This window comes from Rhinatrema bivittatum, chromosome 2 (assembly GCF_901001135.1).
Source record: "Rhinatrema bivittatum chromosome 2, aRhiBiv1.1, whole genome shotgun sequence".
Classification (NCBI taxonomy): domain Eukaryota; kingdom Metazoa; phylum Chordata; class Amphibia; order Gymnophiona; family Rhinatrematidae; genus Rhinatrema; species Rhinatrema bivittatum.
In genome coordinates, this window is record NC_042616.1 from 503,059,472 (window position 1) to 503,081,014 (window position 21,543).

General features: G+C 45.7%; 1 protein-coding gene across 1 annotated transcript in view; it reads left to right on the forward strand.

Annotated features, from left to right (window-relative positions):
- Window positions 1-21,543, forward strand: part of HIVEP1 (human immunodeficiency virus type I enhancer binding protein 1) — a 487,602-nt gene that overhangs the window by 304,522 nt on the left and 161,537 nt on the right. The window lies entirely within an intron of this gene.

The following is a 21,543-nucleotide window of genomic DNA, read 5'->3' on the forward strand; positions in this document are numbered from 1 at the left end:
GGAGTCAAAAACAGAGCAGGTCTAAGCATAGCAGGGCAGAGTCTTCTGCCTGACTGACCACCTCCCCCTTGGGTTGAGCCCACATGTTGTGGTGGCTGGCAGGACTTCACTGGTGGTGGTTAGACAGGAAAATGGGTTCTGGTTGAGAAGAAAACAGGCTGTGGTCAGGGACAGGGCAAGGCAGGAAACAGGGCAGACCAGGAGACAGAAACTGGAATAAGACCAGGACAGAGTACAAGGTAAGGCAAACTGGAATAAGGAGCAGGAGGACCACTGGAAGGCCCCCAGGAAAAAGGGAAACAAGGGACAGGAGGACCCCCTGGAAGGTCCATGAGAGACATGGGAGCAAGGAAATAGGGACTACTGGAAGTCCCACAGGAGGATAAGGGCAAGCTGGGAACACATTGGCGAGAAAGGACACTGGGAGGACTAACAGAGGACAAGGGCAAGGCTGAAAATACATAGGTGAAAAACATACAGACAAGGAAGGCCAATAGGAGACCCACATACAGGACAAGGGTAATCTAGCAAGGGTAAAATAGACCACTAAGAGATCTAACCTAGAACAAGGCTGGGAACACCCAGGCAAGGAAAGCCACAGGGAGGCTGAAAGAGGAAAAGAGCAAGGCAAAGAACGCACAGGCAGGGAAGGACTCTGGGAGGCCAAAATGGATCAGGGGAGGAACACACAGACAAGGAAGACCACGGGAGGCATGAACAGCAAGAGCAAGGAAAGGTATGCACAGGTAAGGCACAAGAGCAAAGCAACATAGTAACCAAGCCAAGGTAAGCACAGGGTGGACAGAGCCAGGCAACTCAATGATGAGACTCCGAGTAAGCTGTGGGGAGGGTATTATAGGACTGACTTTTTTGTCTCATCCAGCCTTCAAGGCAGAAGCTAGAGCCAGATCCAAGCATGGCCCAGTGAAGGCCTCTGCTGGTAGGGGGGCTGCCTAGCAGCCAGCTTCATTACATTATCTTTCTTGTATGCACAATTAAAGTATTAACATCTTTTTTTTGTTAGCGTCCAGACAGGTTAATCCAGAACAAGTGGGTTATGCACCTCTTCCAGCAGATGGAGACAGAGCAAACTGACGTCACAGTATATATATACCCCTGCAGTGACAGCCTGCCAGTATTCTCTGTCTCCAGCAGATGGTGGACATGCATCTCCCCAGTGGAGAGATTGCTTCATTATAAAGAAATGAAGTCAGCACTTTAGTTTTCCTTTTCCTACCCATAAATAGATAGGAAAAGAAAGGGAAAAAAATGTTAAGGAGGGGCGTGCGGCTTCGGCAGCATGCCAGCGGCTGCAGCCCGTAGTCCTCCCAAATTTATAGAGCGTTCCGGCCCCGGAAGATGACATCACCGGGGGTCAGGCTACTGGCGAAGATGTTCCCACGACTTTCTGGGCTTGAGTAAGGGAGTCCTGTCGCCGTCCCGTAGCCAGCCTCTCGCAAGAGAGATGTCTGTCATCAGATTACTCCACAGAGACCAACACTATACTCAGCCGGGACGAGCCAAGCTCAGGTAAAGAGTAAATATAAAAAAAAAAAGGGGGGGGATAGATACTTTTATGGATTCCATTCCCCTTCTCTGAGCCTCGGCGCGCTGATCCGATATCCATTCCCACCTCCAGGGGAGCTTGAGGGCTTGCGGCAGCTTGACGGGTTGAGCATTCTTTTGGCTAGACCCTACTCTCAGGCTTTGCTCAGATGCCGCATGGAAGGCTACAGCGGCGTTCGCATGCTTTTCTACATGCAGGTCTTCCGCGAAACAGTGTCTGACTTGGATTTGCACTTGTGCAGATCTGCAGAGGCTCCTGGTGGACTCTCCTTTCCGATTACCAGTCCACAGGGATCTGCTATGGCAGGGGTCTATTTTTCACGAAGATCCGACTCAATTTTGTCTTACAGTATGGCCCTTGAGAGGGCTCGGTTGCTGAAGCATGGACATTTCACTGCTGTGATTCCATCTTGCATCTTTTTCGGGTTTGGTGAGTGTTTGAGGCTTGGTGTGAGGCTTTGGCTTCATTAAGATACCACTTATTTTGAATTTTTTGCTGGATGGGTTGATTAAGGTAGGATCGTTTGGTGGCTCATTGGCCCAGGGGTATGATTCTCACTTTGGGTGCAAGAAGTCTTGGGTTCAAATCCCAGATGAACCCTTCCCTTTACACGGGTGCAGCCTCTTTAGTAGTGCCTCAAATCTCCACTGGGTGAAGGGAGTGGTAGATCAGGTACTGGTCAAGCTTTAGGGGAGTTAGCTCAAATGGTAGCGCACTTGCTTTGCATGCGAGAGGCAGTGGGATCGATGGCCATATTCTTCAGCTGTATTTTCTAAAATCATGAAAGGACTTGAACAAGTTAATGTAAATCGGTTATTTATTCTCTCAGATGATAGAAGGATCAGGGAGCACTCCATGAAGTTAGCAAGTAGATCATTTAAAATAAATTGAAGACTACTCTGTTTCACTCAGCGCATAATTAAGCTCTGGAATTCATTGCCAGAGGATGTGGTTGCAGCAGTTATTATAAAGGGTGTAAAAAAGGTTTGGATAAGTTCCTAGAGGAAAAAATCCATAAACTGCTATTATGGTAATTAATAAGCAATAGTAGTTTGTTATTTATGTAATGTTTGGGTACGTGCCAGGTACTTATGACTTGGATTGGCCACTGTTGGAAACAGGATATTGGGCTTGATGGACCCTTGGTCTGACCCATTATGGTATATCTTATGTTCTCATGTTATGTTCCTTGAAGGTACAGATGGCGGCTTTTGCCTGTTTCTGAGGTCAGGTGACTGGTGAACTCTTGTCAGCCCATCTGGTTGTGGCCCGGTTCTTGAAAGGGGTGAAGCATCTTCGTCCTCCCTTGTGCTTGCCTGTGCCTTTATGGAATCTTATTATTATTATTATTTTTAATTTTTATATACCGGAATTCCTGTATGCAATACAAATCAATCCGGTTTACAAGTAACGAAAAGGTTGCCCTGGTCTGGGAGGTTAGACCGGGGTTTTTTACATAGAACATTGAACAGTAACAATCAACCATTGAACATTATTACATTATTACAAGGAACATTGCAAGTAACTATAAATATTTAACAAATGACAAATCTTATACTGGTTGTGGATTTTATGGCGGGTTCCATCTTTCGATCACTGCGTTTCTCCTCGAGGTCACTTACTTTGAGGACAGTGTTCTGCATGTAGAGTTTCCAAGCTGCAGGCTCTATCTTGCCAGGAACTGTTCCTGTGAGTGACTTTGGGGGCAGTCCAGCTGCAAACTGTTCTGTCTTTTTGGCCGAAGGTGGTCTCAAGATTTTTCACTTGAATCAATCTGTTTCCCTGCCAACACTGGACAGGGAGAGAGATATGGATGAATATTGCCTGTTATGGCCCTTGAATGTCTAGCGGCATACCATGAGGTATTTGGAGATTTCTAAACCTCTCAGGAAGTTGGACTAGCTGATTATGCTCCACGGTGGAGGTAAACAGGGTGAGCTAGCATTGCAGGGTATGGTAGTCCGCTGGATTATGGAGGTTATCACAGCTGCGTATGTGGATGCTGAGCAGCTGCTGCCTAGTCAGGTTAGGGCTCATTCCACTAGGGCTCAGGGAGTGTGAAGGGCGGAGATTAGATTATCTCCTGTCGAGATTTGCCCAGCTGCGGCATGGTCCTCCTTATACACCTTTTCCAGGCATTACCACCTGATGTTCAGGCTCGGGAGGAAGCAGCCTTTATACATGCAATGTTGATAAGACCATGGGCAGTCTCCCGCCCTGTTCCGGAGTAGTTTTGGTACCTCCCACTGGTCGTTGATTAACCTGTCTGAATACTAAGAGAGGAGAAATTACTACTTGCCTGATAATTTCCTTTTCTTTAATGAAGACAGGTTAATCCATTTCCCCACCCTTGGCTTCCAGATGGTGGTGCTATTGTCCCTCCTGAGTGGCTATGTTTCTGGGGATTACCGGTACGTGTCAGATCCAGTCCCTAGATTAGTGATATTACACATCTTGTCTGAGTTCAATGTTTTCCTGTAACTGAGTGCTTGAATGGTTATCTGTTACTAATTATCATGTATTGTTTAGTTGTCTACAGTTGACTTTTGCAGAGTTACTGGTGGGCTGATGTCAGTGCATGGGTATGTATACCGTGACATCAGCTTTGCTCCATTTCCATCTGCTGGTAGAGGTGCATAACCCACTGGTCATGGATTAACCTGTCTTCCTTATGAAAAGGAAATTATCAGGTAAGTAGTAATTTCTCCTTTTAATTTGTTATTAGAACATAGAACATGCCATACTGGGTCAGAGCAAGGGTCCATAAAGTCCAGCATCCTGTTTCCAACTTTGGCCAATCCAGGCTAGAAGTACCTGGCAAGTACCCAAAAACAAAGTATATCCCATGCTACTGATGCTGGTAATAGCAGTGGCAACTTTCTAAGTCAACTTGATTAATAGCAGGTAATGGAGCTTTTATGTATTTTACCTGAACTGCACCCCAAACTTTGGAGGGTGTGGTTTATAAATATTTTAAAATAAGCAATGTGGGTTTCTCCTGCTGCTGAGATCCCACTCTTTATCTCTAGGAGCTCTCTCAGGTTCTGTGGGCCACAACAGCTCATATTGCACTACTGGCAGTACTGCTTTCCTCTAGCAATGGATGAATAAATCCTGCTTCTGTGGTACTGGTAGTACAGTGTTAAAGGCCACTGGGGATAACAAGAAGCACTTGTGTGTCTCATGCTGCTCCTCCATCCTCCACCTAGAGTCTATTCATTCTCAGCAGCTGTATAACCAGTAGATCGTGAGAGGAGGCAGGAGCAGTGGTGCAGGAAAGACACGTGTTTCCTGTCAGCCCCTGTTCACATCTTGTTTAGCCAGTGTGATTGTTGTGAAGGAAAGAGAAAACAAGGAAAGCATGGAAGGACGGGGCAGAGGGGGGACAAAGAGTATGAGCTGAATGGAATAGGAGGAATGAGAGTTTAAATGGTGCTGCAGGGGAAAAAGAATATAGGATGCGTAAGAAGGATAGAGTACAGGGAAGCGGGAGAGGCACAACCCGCTACTGTGTAACTTCTACTGGCTGCCTGAGCTTCTCATCCTGAAGCCTGACTTAATGCCTTTTCATCTCCATCATTGAGAGCAAGGTAAGGTCTCCCTTTTTTTTTTTTTTTTTTTATTTGTCAGACTTTAATTAGATTTACAAAGAAAAACATTGCATTGAAATCCAAGAGACTAACATAAAGAATCTCTAATACAATTTGATTCTTAAATGATACAATTAACAGTATATCTTACTTTCGTAGGAAACAGGGAGCGAAAAGGAAAAATCAAAGGAGAACATTCAGAAATCAATAATAGGCTACCAAATGCACCCAATTTTCATTATAGATCCTTCCTTCTATAATTGCAGGTTATTACCCCCGCCCATCCAAGAAGGCCCGTAACTGCTCAGGGCTGAAAAAATTATTCCCAGACAGTTTGATTATGCACTTACAAGGGTAGCGTAACACAAAGCTAGCCCCTGATGCTAAGGTTTCAGAACACGTTAATAGGAAATTCTTTCTACATTGTTGCGTAGTTTTCGAAAGATCCGGATATATACGAACTAGACCTAAATATTGAACATTTAGATTTTTAAAGTAATTTTTCAAAATTATACTTAGATCATGCTCAGAAAAGAAAGTAACAGAGAACAGCTCTTTCAATAATCTCTACATTAGAATTTTCTAGGTAATCAGATTTAAAATATCCATTCTTTCATTAATAGGTAACATTGAAGTAGAGCTATTTCTCTGCGGCAAGAACAGTATTTTCTTCACAGCAGGAACATCTTCCATTGATACTTTGAGTCTCTTGAACATATCTCTTAAAAGTTATTAGAGGTAACTCAGCCATTACTTTGTGGAAATTAAGGAGTCTTAAATTAAGATGCCTCAGGTAATTCTCAACTGACTCCAGTCTTCTCAATGAGGAAACCTGTTCACATGTAGTCGTGGCATTCAATTCCTGTAGATTCGTCAGTTACCGTCTGTATAGAATTAGCTTGTTCCTGAAGAATCTGTTGGTGGTCTTGTTCGAATAAATCCATCTTGTTTGTTACAGCCTCTAAACATCTGGCCTGATCATTGGAGTTGAGTGCAATACCTGCATTCAAGTTCTAGAGGGACTCCAAGGTAACTACTGCTGGTTTTATAATCTCCAGGGGACGAATACGGCAAGCCCCCAATTCAGTGGCATTTCTGCCATCCTCCGATGGTCTCAGGGAACTGGTTCCCTCATTCCAACCTCTCCCCTCTGGAGCTACAGCCTGGACAGGGCCGCCCCTCCCTTCTGACCCGACACCGGCAGACTGATTCTTCCCGGTGATGTCGACCACCAGCGACTCAGCTTCATCGATGCCATGCAGGGGAGAAGCTGATGGCGGTGCTCTAGGATCCGGAGGACTCAGAGATAACTCCCCAGGTGAGAACGGGTCTCCTCTCCCCGACTCACCAGCGGGACTTGAAGCCCTCATTTCGGGTGTTAGAGTTGCAAACTCAGAGGGAGTATCCGAGTCAGGAGGAAAAATTTGGATTCTCCCCTTTCTTTTATGTGGCATTCTGTTTCAAAACGCTTTATTTCTCAAATAGCGGAGGCTTAGAAGTCGAAGCAAATTGAGTTGCTTCCTCTCAGGCTGCCATCTTGTTTTCTCTCCTGCCTCCCTTTTTTTTTTTTTTTTTTTAATGGTAAATGAACCTTTCTATACATAAGTCTCCTCCTGTGTGTGGACTGTTGCATCAGAATGGGCCTTGCTCAATAAAGAGCTGGCACAGAATGGGCAAACTTTTGAATAAGGTCTGATTTTACCTTGTAAAGAAGGCAGGAGGACCAAGCGGGGCAAATAGAAACACTGTAAATCATGCTGATGGGGATCTTTTGTTTCCATAGACCATAGAGTATAAAATGTTTAAGAATAGAGAAACAGGAAAGATAGTGAATGGAGGAAGATGGGGTGGGGGAAGAGAGGAACCTGAAAAAGGAAAGACGGTGGATGAATAACTGGGAGGAGATTGATTTACTTTACAGTTTCATGCCATTCATTTTAATAGTTAATGAGTATAGTATATTGTACTACTCAGCCACCATATATGTTAAAATTAAAAGTAAGCCTGGTTAAACTTACTGATTAAACTTAAAGTGAGTATTGGGTTTTAGAAAGAGGAGGTTAAACATCACCCATAGTGTCTCCTATTGCTCTCCATCTTTCTTGTATTTCTTTGCATTTATGTTATCCTTCAGAAATAAAAGATTAGCAAGTAATTTCTTGACTTAACATCAAGAAATATATTCAGTTATTCCAATAATATGTCACCTTATATATATTTTTTGTTTTGATTTGCTTCCCTTTATTTCTGTGCATTCACATGGTCTAACAAAGCAGCCAAACTATACACACCTTTTTCTGCCTACCCTGTTCTTTCAAAGCAGATTGCAACCTGGTGTTATATTTCAGTCATGGTTCTTGTTGCACCAGGTTTCTGCAATATCCAAAATATTGAACCAGTTTCTGTCGTCCGGGCTTCCAGGTCTAGGATTTCTTTAAATTCATCATTTATGTACATGACCACCTAGGCTTGACTCTTTCTGATTTCTGTCTCTGTATCTTTCTTAGCCCTTCTGTACTTTCTTACCTTTAGGGATTTCTCCGCTATCTTTTTTTTTTTTTTTTTTTTTGGGGGGGGGGGGGGTGGAGACAGCCTAATTCACCCTGGCAAAGTTCTAGAGAAATGTTTGCCATTCTCACTGTAAATTATTGGAATATGCCACTTGGTTAGTTTCGTATACTAGAACGCCTCATTTACAGGTGACACTTTTAAAAATGCAGAACAGATAAATCTATCCTCAGAGGCAAATGTGTACTTAATCTGCCTGTTGGATGTTATCAGCACCCTAGTTTCCTTTAAACTGAGCAATCGCTCATACATTTTGAAGCATCGCTTAAAAGTTTTTGCTTGATTGCTCACATAAGTTTTTCTTTGTGCTATAAACAGAAATGCAATGCTACCACTGGCGCTCAAAAATTGGTTTAAAAAAAATTATTGGTTACACAAAAAAAAATTTGCACACACCTAGTCACTCCTTAGAGGGTACATTGATCAGCATATGTATACCATGTATATAAAATCTGTTAAGTTTCCCTATAAAATAAATCTTTACTACACTGATTTGAATATTCATTTTTGATGGAATAATATTTGTATGTATTATAAATACAAAATGGTGGCAGTGGTCCACTACCATAGAACTAGTTGGGTTGCAGTGTGGAGGTTAGTGGGTTATTATTTTCACGAATAGTATTCCTTTTTCTTTATTATAATACATATTATTGGTGCGCTTCTAGGTGTTTGATTCACATTCTGAGTCACTTATTGTTCTGTTTATTTAGATACATCTTTTTGATATTCAGGAGAGATTTCTGTATACTGGTCATGGATATATGTATCCCATGTTATATGCTTTTGTCATATTTTTATTCTTTAATACTGTGTACTTGCTGTTTTCAATAAAAAGATTTGAACAGAAAAAAATAAGAGAACTTTACTACTTGATAATTCAGTAGATATTTTTCTAAGATTTTTATTTTGAAAAATTGTAAACACTGCTAATTTGCTCAAAATATACATTTGCCTCTTCATTCTTAGTCTCATCTTTAGATCCTGTTCATGAATGCCTTCTTTTTTTGTCTAGTATTTTGTTCATATATTTCCAGCCTTTTTGAATAATGCAATTTTTAATACAGTCGCACAAGCTTTTCTAAAAATGCTCTTTGAATTCACTTTTATATTGTCCATGCTGTAGCTGTAACTCTTTCAGTGTTATGTCTTTATGGAGTTCTGATGATGAGTTGATCCCTAGTAGTTGAGATTCATAATATGAACAGCTAAGCAGGAAGAGGTTTAAAACACTTTAAACATTATCTTTTAAGGAATAAAATCTAAATGGGGAAAAACAAATCTTAATAGTTTTAACTGCTAGCTGAATTATGTACAGTTTTTTTTTGTTTGCTAGTACTGCTGCTTTAAATATACATTACAATTGTGTTTTGCATAATAAAATGTTCTTATGGCACTGCTTCAGTTTGCCAGTTTTCATTTTGATGCAGTGGACAGAACAGAAACTAGGAGACATGATCTGCCCATCACACGCCTACACATTATGTAGGAGGCATTCACAAATATGTCATATGAATTTGCCTGCACCTGTTTTATTAAGCTTTTTCTAAAAATATGCTTACCACGGAACAACAATTGACTTTCATAGGACTTGTTTTGTTCTTCATATTTATTTTGTTCTTGATACTTTGAACTTTTTTTTTATTCCAGTGGTAATGTACAATTCTTCAGCTCTTGTAAATAACATGGAAGTGATATAAAAGTGTATTTGATGGGAGATTTCTGATTATGCTTTGATCAGAATGTCAGTAGTTGAGCTGAGCTCCCTCTAAGAGTGAGCTGTTTCAAATATCTTGGTTGTACTTCTTGCCTTAAAAACTCAAGATGTCTCAGGCTAAATAAAAAGCTAACATTTCCATACCATCTTTATAGGCTGAACATATGGGTAAACTTAAAAAAACCAAGCCAAACAGCTAGCAAGGAAATAATGGTGCAAAGAGACTGTCTCAGATGAAGATGTGGATGCTAAGGTATATGAGCCTGGGGAGAGAGTGGCCTATATAAACCAATTTATGGAACAATTTGTGGTGAAAATATCTCATAAACTAGTCTCTCATTTAGGGGTAATTGTGAAGAAGGTAGATCAGTCAGTAAAATCAGTGTAAGAGAAGGCTTGAAGACCAAGAAATGAAAATCACAGACCTGGTGATATCTGCTCAGCTTGATAAGCTGGAAAAAAAAATTACAACCCAGATTTGGAGAAAATAGGTGACCTAGAAAACCGATCTCAACACTGCAACATTAGTGTTCAGGGTTCCTGAGAAAGCTGAAGATCTGGATCCAGGAGGCTTTTTCTCTAAATGGTTGCTTGATGTCCTAAATCTTACAAGTGGCAAAGGAGCAATTAAAATAGACTGGGTGCATTATGCCTTCCCCCTGCCTGTGATAAAATGGGATCGCCCAAGAGCAGTGATCAAACTCCACAACTTCAGCGACAAAAGACTAATTTTAAACATTGCTAGGGATTTAAAGGACTCTACCTATCAAGGAAGTTGGGTTGTGTTCTTCCAAGACTTCTCCAAGCTCCAGTGGAAGAGACGAGCATTCATGAATGTAAAGAAAGAGGTGCAAAACTTGACATCAAATATACCATGCTTTACCTGGCAAAGCTGCACGTGGTTTTTCATGGCAAAACTGTTATTTTGGATAGCGTCCAGGAGTCTAAAAAGTAGCTGTAGGGCTGGCAGACAGACTACATGGCAGAAGCCTAATTGTGGCCTATATAGTAAAATGCAGGCAAAAGACCATGTTAGTATGACGGGAGTGCCAGCCAAGTGATGGTGGACTTTAAACAGACTTTCTCTGGAAGTTCTCAGTACATGCAATGTAATACTCGTTCTATTGTTTGGTATGCCAGCATATTGTTTATTTCCTTCTTCCTTTTTTGTTTACCGGTTCATACAAATTTTTGCCCCTGCATCTGGCAAGGAAAGCTAGGTTGAGAGAACCTTGCCCAAATCTCATCTTGGAGTGAGTTTCCTCACTCCGAAGGCCAGCAAATCTTCACAAGAGACCACTGTTCTGTTCGTAGGTGTCACGTAGAATGTCAAAGTGGCCCCTACCCCCCTACACTCTTACCTAAACCCCACCTCGAGTTACTAGGTGGGCCTACCATAGGGATACAAATACCTACCTATGGGCCATGATATTGTGGCCAGTCTCTCTCTCTCTCTCTCTCTCTCAACCCATCAATTCACCTGAAATAGGACTTATGGTAGACATCGCAAATGGCAAGGAAACCTTATGTCACGGCAGCTATCGCAGACCCTAACACAATCCAAAGAGGTGTAGTTAAAATCGGCGTTATGGCTGTGCGATAGCTCTTCGCAAACAGGCTAACCCAGCCCACACGCCTCCTATTTTCTGAATTTGCATCACACCATACGATATGGTGCGATCGCATGAGTTAAACACGTTTTTGCATGCGATAAGCCCTTAACGCATGTGAAAATGCCTTATTGCATTTTGATAAATGACCCCCTAAGTTTGTACCTATTGATTGTGGGAAAGGCCTGTACTCTGTCATCTGATAAGGAGAGATGATTGGGTTCTCTCATAGGTGACTTGCTTCTGAAGCTCTTTTATTATTTGTATTTTTTTCTTCTTTATTAAAATAACATTTTGTAAGTGTAACTGCTGTAATGCGCTGGCATGTGGTCACAATTTTACGATAGGGTTGAAGGAAGGGGTGGGATTGGATGGGAGGGGAGGGGAGGGGAGGTTTGATGTTGATTATGGTTTGAATTCCTATTTAGGAAGATGGACAGAGAAACTCATACACCTATTATGTTTTGTTGGCTCATTCCTTGGGTCCTGATGGAAATTCCACTTGGGGGCTATTCTGGTTAGTGGAGATGGATAATGAGTAGGAAAATGAGGTCTGTTAACCTACAAAATTTAGAGATTAGGTTAGGCGGGTGGGTTTGTTTGAGGTTTAAAGTTTGGGTTTTCATGTAGGTGGAATAAAAGGCATGCTAAGACTACTGAAAGATCACAACACAAGATATTTATATTGCTTAAGAGGGTTTTGTGTTTTTTAGTCTCAGAATATTTCCTCCTAAGCCTGTTCTTCCAGATTATATACTGTATATACTGAATGCGCTTTTTCTCATACAACTATTTTGTTTCCTAATGCTGTCCTCCTTCCAACATGAGTTCTTGTTAACTGAATTTTTTTAAATATTAAGGGAATTTCTTTGCCCCTAAAATGGAAACTTATTCTGCAGTTTGCTCATAGAAATAAAGCTCAGATTTTGTTATTGCAGGAAACCCATCTCGCTAATAAAGAACACAAAAAGCTAAAAACTAGTTGGTTAGGAGAGATGTGTACTACTCCTCTTAGAATTCTCAGAATAGGGAGGTTTGTATTCATGTTAATAAAAATTTGCCCCAGGCACAGTCTGATACTGATGGGTACTTTTTATTCTGGATTGCTCTATCTACTCGATTAAATTCACCTGGTTAATCTCTGTGTGCTGAACTTTGACCAACTAGAGTTTTATTGCCTTTTGGCTTTGACAATTTATGTATTGGAGGTAACTGGTATATTTGTCTGCATCCTTCCATTGATAGGACCTCGGTGACCAAACTCAGGCCTTATTTCCTCTCTAGTATTACACTTAACTGATGCATTTCACCTTATTGCTATTTGGAGGTATCATCATCCTAAGAAAAGAGACTATTCTTTCTACTCTCCAAGGCACAATATATAATAGGCTGGACTAGTTTGAGTTCCACTAACTTTATCTCTAAAATCCCTGACAGTGTCATCATGACTTGCACTATCTCAGACCATCACCCAATACAAATTCATATTTTTTTGATAACCCATAGCCTAAGACTTTCACTTGGCAGACAAATGCTTTCCATCCCTAATTAAGACGACAGTCTCTGAATTCAATTAATTAAACCTTGTAGAGGATTACAAATCAGATCTCAGGTTTATTGTATTTAAGGTATTTCTTAGGGGTAAAAGCTAGTTATGCTAGCTTTCTGCAAAAGGAGTGCAGAAAGAAGGTAGATGCTCTTCTGGCAAAAAAAATGTAAAGAATTAGAAATCCTGCATAAAAAGGACTGCTTGACCCGCATACTAAAGTTGCTGGAAGCCAAAGGAGGGAGTTGAAATCTTTGGAAATTGGGAAGATTGGACATGATCTAAAATGTTCTAAGTTAAAATTGTACGAACATGGGGACAAGCCAAGGACCCTGCTAGAGTGTTTAAGAAAAAGGCCTACAACAATAACCCTACCTGTGAAAAAGCAAGGGTAAATATTACACTGGGTCCTAGAATACCAATACACCACCTACTGAGGAAACAAAACAAACCAGATTGCTATAGATCCCTATGCTAGCAGAATCTCTCATCATGGTCACAAACACAGAGCAGAGACAGACCCTCACCAAATACAGAATACAAAATAAAGGAGCACAAATTAGACAAAAACTGAAATGGAAACCCCAAGAAGCCAGACTCTGTGTATTAATGGAAAAACAGAACCACCATTCCTCATAAAACAAATAAAATCAAGAAACATAAGCATCAGTTATAATAGTAAAATAGTAAAATCAAATAGTAAAATCAAGAAATATAAGCATCAGTTATAATAGTAAAACCATACTAATAAAATAATATTTTAAAACTACTGATAAATAGAATTTCTATTAATTAAAATCATATACATTTTTTACAATTTCCCAAACACCAATAAAATATTTCAAAACGGCACATATATCAAATAACACCCAATAATTAAAACTAATAAGGATTTTAAAAAGCCCCTGCTGTCCATACGTGGGAGCTCTTGATTTCCAGTCACCCTGATATTGTCGAGGATTAGGAAGTTATCCTCTCTCTCTCACACATACTCACATGTCCATTCTCTCTCACACATACACTGTCACATACATACAAATTCATGCTCTTATACCCACCATAACCTCTCGCTGTCACAGACACTGACACACTCTTAGGCTCTAAGATACTCTCTCCCCCTCCACACACATCCCCCCTCCCCACACACAAACTCTTACTCCCCTGGATTTTCTCCTACACACTCATTCTCTTACTCTCTCTCTCTGGCTCCCTCACATACACACAAACACACACACCCAGGCAAGCTCCCAATCATTCTCACACACTGAAACTGATCCCCAGGCAGGCTCCCATTCATTTTCACACAACTCCCTCACCATCCCCCAGGCATGCACACATTCATTCTCACACACACAGACCCCCAGGCAGGCACCAATTCATTCTCACATACACCACACACAGGCAGGCACCTATTCTCACACATACAAACCCAAGGAATACACCCATTCATTCTCATACACAGGCACACCCTCAGGCAGGCACCCATGCATTCACACACATACACCCCCAGGCAGACTCCCATTCATACACATGCACACACTAAAGGCAGACCCCCTCTCTTTCTTTTGCCAGCAACCTCGGAGCCTCTCTCATTCTTCTGCTGCCACTGTCACTGATGCCGCATGGCTATTGGGGAGGCGCTGATTGCTGCTACTGGCAGTGAAGCCCATTCTGCTGCCTCCTCTGTGCAGGCCCTGTGGGTTTCCACTTCCTCCATGTTGAATCTCGTACATTGTGAGATCCGCATAGAGAAAGTACTACCCTTGCACATTACCAAAGATTACATGTGCCATTCAGTAAAAAGTAATTTTATTTTTTTTTTTTTACCTTTGCTGTCTGATCTTAGTTTTCTAATTGGTTGGTCACAGGCTTTTTTGTTCCACCTTCCCTTTCTTATGTTTTTGCCAATTCCTTTCATATTGTCTTTTTTTCTATTTCTTTTCTCTCCATCTATCTTCTTCCCTCAAACACACAGTCAGGTTCTCATTCTCACATGCTTTCTCTCTCTCTCTCTCTCTCTCTCTCTCTCTCTCTCTCTCTCTCTCACACTCACACACACACACACACACACACACACACACACTCTCACTCTCACATGCTCTCTCTCATACAGTCATTCATACACAGTCTCTCTCTTGCTCATGCTGTCTCTCTCACACACCCAGGCTCTCTCTCACTCCCACATGCTGTCTTGCTCAAGCGCAGGCTCTCACTGTCACATGCTCTCTCTCTCATATACACACAGGCTCTCACATGCTGTCTCTGCAAACATTCAGGTCCTCACTCCCACACACAGTCTCTCAACTCACTCTCACACACAGACACACAATCTCTCAACTCATCTCATACATGCACACAATCTCTCAACTCATCTCATACACACACTCTACGGGCCCTCAGCCTCTCTCTTACCTCTGGGCCTCCTCTTCACAGGTCGCTGCAGTGGCCCTGATCTTCTCGGACCGATCGGTGGCGGCCCTGATCTTCTCGGGCCAATCCGTGGTGGGGGCCCTGCTACCAGGCCGCCTCCTCTTCTCAGCCCGCTGCAACAACGCTGCTCTTCTGCATGCGGCTGATGCTCCTCCTCCTTCATGCCCGTGCGGCTCCGGCAACATTTTTCTTCCAGGGCCGCGTGGGCAGGAAGGAGGAGGAGCACCTGCACATTTAGACGTGACCTTTTTTCTTCGGGGTCTGCCGATCTTCCTGCTGTGTGTCTCCAGCACAGCACAGCGATGCTTAACTACTCAGCCGCCAGTGGGATGAGGTCCACCGGCGGCCGCATTGGCTCCCTCTGACCTCTCCTCAGTATACCACTTGCTCCGCCCCATCACGTGCACGGGGCGGAGCTCCATGCACGACACACCGGCACACTGCAGGCAACAAACTAAAGTGTTGCGACACACACTTTGGAAAGCTCTTCTGTAAGCTCAGCTTGGGATTTCCCCATTTGTAGTGGCTAACTCATGCTTTCCTAGCATGTAGGCAGATGGACTCAGAACAAGTGGGTATAGTGTGCTCGTACTAGCAGTTGGAGACGGATCTGATGTCAGCACGGGTACATATACCCCCACAGGAAGTGAAGCAACTCAGTAATTTCCGTCTCCAAAGCAGTTTGGAGTGCCTGCACGCTCGCTGAGCGTGTTTTCCAATACTACTTTCTACTTTCCAAAATTTCTCAGAAGACGAGCCCCACACTCCTGCAGGGATACCCTCGGATCCCTCCCCCAGTCGAGTTTCCCGAGATGATTTCTGTAGTCCCTCGGAGGTAAGAGCCTCGGTTCAGTGGCCGGTTCGCGGCAGGGATCTAGCCCCCGAGCGAGAAGGGCTCGGGCCTGGCTGAGGCGCCTCGGTCCCGGCGTGGACTTGGCCCCGAGTGAGACGAGTTTGGCGGCTTAGAGGCAGTGGGTGCACTTCCTCGAGCGCAGCGGTGAAGGTATTTCCCCTCTCCCCCCGCAGCCGGAGACCGCCCGGGTTACAGCCGGGAAGCGCCGAGGATCAGGTAAGGTGTACATCTCTTACTTTTGGTCTCCGAGGTACGAGGATCGGCGGCGTTGCCTGCATGCGGCACACCGTGGAGGTCGACATTTTGTCTGCCTTGTTCAGGTATTGAGCGCCCACAGATAGGCGCACACGGATAGGCGCCTGTGGATAGGCGCGCAACGCAGCATATATATTGCTAAGCGTATGTTATTGAGCATATTACTGAGCGCATATTGTTTATTATTGAGCGCATATTGCTGAGCGCATATTGTTTATTATTGAGCGCATATTGCTGAACGCATATTATTGAGCGCATATTGTTTATTGAGCGCATATTGCTGTACGCATATTATTGAGTGCATAGTATTGAGCGCATATTGTTATTGGGTTCATATTATTATTGAGCGCATATCGCTGACAGCATAAGCGCCGGCGCCCTGCATTTGCAAGACGCGATGGAACACTTAAACGCCCCAGCGTCTCCAGAGGTGGCACCTCCTGAGTCCGGCGTGAAAGCTCTTGGCCTGTGCTCAGCGTGCCAGCTTAGAGCCACGCAGAGCAAGGAGCCAGACTCCCTTTGTGCCCAATGTGAGGAGACCGTGGGAGCCTCGGGCCAGGACCAGTGTCAACCGAGGTTTACCGACAGTTCCCCAGGGGCCACCCCGGACCTAGCGGGCCGTCTCGAACAGCCAGGAATCCCGGGGGACCTGGTACCCCAACGGCTGGAGACCGCTTCCATTTCCTGGGTGGACTTATTTAAGGGGATCCACGCCTTTGTACAGATGTAGTCGGCTTCCCGTCCTGGACCTGCTGCTGCTCCGGCTGACCCTGCCCCCGGACCTTCTCGCCCTTATCGCGGGCACCAGCCTCCGGGCAGTCCGGCTCATGCGGACCCTGATGTCTCGGAGGGCGAGTCCGAACCCCCGGAGGTGGGGGACCTTCCCTCGGGGATAGAGCCATATCGAATTATGAGACGGTTCTTTCCCAAGGAAGATCTCTCCGACCTGGTTTCTCAGTGCCTGACGGAGTTGGCTATTCCAGGCCCCAGCACCATGGAGGCATCTACGCAGAACCCCCTGCTGGAGGGTCTTCGTCCCACAGCCCACCATTTCCCCTTCCTGCAAGCGGCGCAACAACTGATAGATTTGGAGTGGGATGCGCCGGAGGCCTCGTTCAAAGGGGGTCGGGCCCTGTCCGGCATGTACCCCCTGGACCCGGCAATCAAGGATATGCTGGCATGCCCTAAGGTGGACGCCTTGGTTAGCACTGTGGTCAAGCGCACTACCATTCCGGTGGAGGGGGGGGGGCGGCCCTCAAGGAGGCTCATGACCGACGCCTGGACGCCATCCTGAAACAAACCTTTGAGGTGGCAGCTCTGTCTCTGCGAATTGCAACGTGCTGCACAGTGGTGACGCGTTTCTGTTTGTCACAGGTCCGGAACAATGCTCCGGCAGTGGACATGGAGTCAGCTCTCTCGTTCCTTACGGATGCCGCCTCCGACCTAGTCCGTACGACAACCAAGGGGGTCTCATCCTCAGTAGCAGCCAGGAGGCAGCTCTGGATATGGAATTGGTCAGCCGATGCTCCTTCTAAGACATGTCTCACTAGAATGCCGTTCAAGGGTTCTCTCCTGTTCGGCAGCGACCTAGATAAACTGGCCAGCACATGGGCTGCCTCTCCAGTACCTCGACTACCGGAAGACAGGTTCAAGAGGAACCAGCGCATCTTTCCGAGGCCCTCCAGAGGTAGAAGCTCCCAACACTTCACTCCCTATAGGAGTCGCTACCAGGCACCTCGTCCTCAGGCCAGGAACCAATCCTTTCGGACTAAGCAGCGCAAGAGGGGAACCGGCTCGGGGTCAGGTCCCGGCCGCGCCTCACAATGAGAATCAGCCGATCCATCTGGGGGACGGAGCCATAGGGGGCAGGTTAACCCTCTTCTACCCCAGATGGGTCGAGATTACGTCGGACCAGTGGGTCCTCGCCATCATCCGAGAGGGCTAGTATCTGGACTTCCATCACACCCCTCCGGAAAGGTTTGTGGAGTCTCCGTGTCCAATCCACAAGAAGGCAGCATTAGAAGTTACCCTGGCGAGGCTCCTTTCCTTAAAAGCCATAATCCCAGTACCTGCATGGGAAATGGATTCTGGCCACTATTCCATTTATTTCATGGTACCCAAGAAAGAGGACACTTTTCGGCCCGTATTAGACCTCAAGTCAGTCAACCGATACTTAAGGGTCCTGAGTTTTCGCATGGAAACTCTGCGCTCAGTCAAGACCGCAGTACAGCCAGGGGAGTTCCTTATGGCCTTAGACTTGTCAGAAGCCTACCTCCATATCCCGATCCATCAGGATCATCAGCGTTACCTACGCTTCAAGGTGCTGGGACGACACTTCCAATTCCGGGCTTTGCCCTTCGGGTTATCCCCGGCGCCGCGGACCTTCACCAAGGTGATCATAGTGGTAGCAGCGGCGCTCAGATGGGAAGGAATCCTTTTCCATCCCTACCTAGACGATTGGCTGATCAGGGCGAAATCCCGAGAGGAGAGCCATCGGGCTACCAACAGAGTAATCTCCCTGCTGGAAAGCCTGGAATGGGTAGTCAACCTAAATAAGAGCTGCCTACAGCCTTCCCAATCACTGGAATACCTGGGAGTCCACTTCGACACCCAGGCAGACAAAGTCAGCCTCACCACCAAGAGAAGGTTAAAACTCCAGACGCGTCTACAGTCCTTGATGGGAGCCAGCCGGCCCATAGCTTGGGATTATCTGCAGGTTCTCAGTCTCATGGCATCCACCCTGGAAGTGGTACCCTGGGTACGGGCCCATATGAGACCACTACAACGCTCCCTTCTCTCTCGATGGAGCCCATGCTTCCGGAATTACTCCGTGTTTCTACCTCTACCAGCCAGAGTGCGGACCCAGCTACAGTAGTGGTTGCAGTCCGACCACACGAGCAGGGGGTCGAAGATGTCCTCCCCCACGTGGACTCTGCTCACCACAGATGCCAGCCTGAGCGGATGGGGAGCACACTGCGAAGAGCTCACTGCCCAAGGGCGGTGGAACAGAGAAGAGTTGGGGTGGAACATCAACCGTCTAGAGGCACGGGCAGTCCGGTTAGCCTGCCTGCGATTTGCGGAACAGAGCAGTCAGAGTGATGTCAGACAACGCTACCATGGTGGCATACATCAACCGACAGGGCGGAACTAGAAGCCAACAGGTGTCCCTAGAGATAGCCCCACTGATGGCTTGGGCAGAGGCGAATCTCCAGGACATCTCTGCCGTCCACATTGCCGGAAGGGACAACACAGCGGCAGACTTCCTCAGCAGGGAAAGCCTAAATCCGGGAGAATGGCAGCTGTCCCCCACAGCCTTCCAGATGATTGTGGATCAGTGGGGGACTCCGGACATGGACCTACTAGCGGACAGGTCCAATGCTCAAGTACCCAGATACTTCAGCCGCAAACGAGATCCGTTCTCTCACGGGATCGACGCCCTGGTTCAGCCATGGCCTCCAGGGACCCTGCTATACGCCTTTCCTCCGTGGCCCCTGCTGGGCGCCCTTATACACAAGATTCAGAGGCTCAAGCGCCTAGTTCTTCTAGTGGCACCAGACTGGCCAAGAAGACCCTGGTACGCGGACATGAGAAGACTATTGACAGGGGAGCCTCTTCCCCTGCCTCCGCTCAGGGATCTGCTACGTCAAGGTCCCATCCTCCACGAGGATCCGGCTCAATTCTCTTACGGTCTGGCCATTGAGAGGGCTAGACTAAAGAAAAGAGGATACTCGGAGCCGGTGATAGATACACTCCTCCGAGCGCGCATGTTTTCCACATCCCTCACCTACATAAGGATCTGGAGAGTATTTGAAGCCTGGTGCGACACTCATGGCACCAATCCACATGCGACCACAATCCCTATTGTTCTGGATTTCCTGCAGGATGGGCTTCAGAAGGGTCTCTCCCTAAGCTCCATCAAGGTTCAGGTGGCTGTGCTGTCTTGCTACGGTCCCAGGAGGGATTGCAAGACCATTGCCACGCACCCAGATGTTTCCCGCTTCCTGAAAGGAGTCAAGCACAATCGTCCGCCACTGAAGTGGCTAGTGCCCCTGTGGGACCTCAACATAGTTTTGGATTTCCTTGCAGGATCCACCTTCAGACCCCTCCGGGGCCTGTCTCTCCGTTCTCTAACTTTGAAGATGGTGTTCTTGCTGGCTGTGTGTTCAGCACGCCGCATCTCGGAGCTACAAGCGCTGTCCTGCCGTGATCCCTTTCTCAGAATCACTCCTGAGGCTATCCATCTTCACATGGTTCCCTCCTTTTTACCTAAAGTAGTCTCACAATTTCACCTCAACCAAACCATATCCTTGCCAACCACGGCGGGTTTGAAGAAATCAGAAGAAGGGCGTTTGCTACGCCATCTCGACATCGGCAGATTGCTGCCCAGATACCTGGAAATGACAGAAGCAGTACAAAAGACGGACCATCTGTTCGTCCTTCACAGCGGGAAGAAACAAGGAGAAGCAGCCTCACGGCCCACCATCGCCCGCTGGATCAAAGAAGTTATCAGAGCAGCCTACGTAGAGGCCGGGAAGTCACCGCCTCTGCAGGTCAAGGCTCATTCTACCAGAGCGCAGGCGGCCTCTTGGGCAGAATCTAGGATGCTGTTGCCCGCAGATTTTACCGTCTGGATGTCCAGGCCAGGGAGGACACAGCATTTGTGAGGGCAGTCCTATGCGGTCCTCAGGCAGCCTCCCGCCCGGTTCGGGAGAAGCTTTTGTACATCCCACTTGTTCTGAGTCCATCTGGCTACACGCTAGGAAATGTTGAGATTACTTACCTGATAATATCCTTTTCCTTAGTGTAGACTGATGGACTCAGCATCCCGCCCGGCTGCCGGTATACAGGGGTTTCACCGATTCAAGGTAAGCCTTATCACTTCTTACATGAGTGCGTCCACTCTACCAGGTGTCGACGTCTTCCGGTTGGGAACGCTGGCGGTCTCCAGCTACTATCAATCGGTCAGGGGAATCCTGTTTCACTAATTCATCGATCGGTCAGTACACATATATCCATAACAGCTTTTGCAAGGAAGATTACTGAGTTGCTTCACTTCCTGTGGGGTATATGTACCCGTGCTGACGTCCGATCCGTCTCCAACTGCTAGCACGAGCACACTATACCTACTTGTTCTGAGTTCATCTGTCTACACTAAGGAAAAGGAGATTATCAGGTAAGTAATCTCAACATTTCTTGTCAACAGAAAAAAGCAAGTTTGCTTATCTGTAAACCGTGTTCTCCATAGATAGCTTGATAAATTAGCCATTTTCAATAACCCGCCAGCCTCCCTGGAGTTGACAATCTTGCTATTGCTTAAGCTCTGGAAGAGATTAAGCGGCACATGAAGCAGTGTGCATGCGCAGGAATTCCCATGCATGGGAATTCCTGCACACAAGTTTTTACTGAG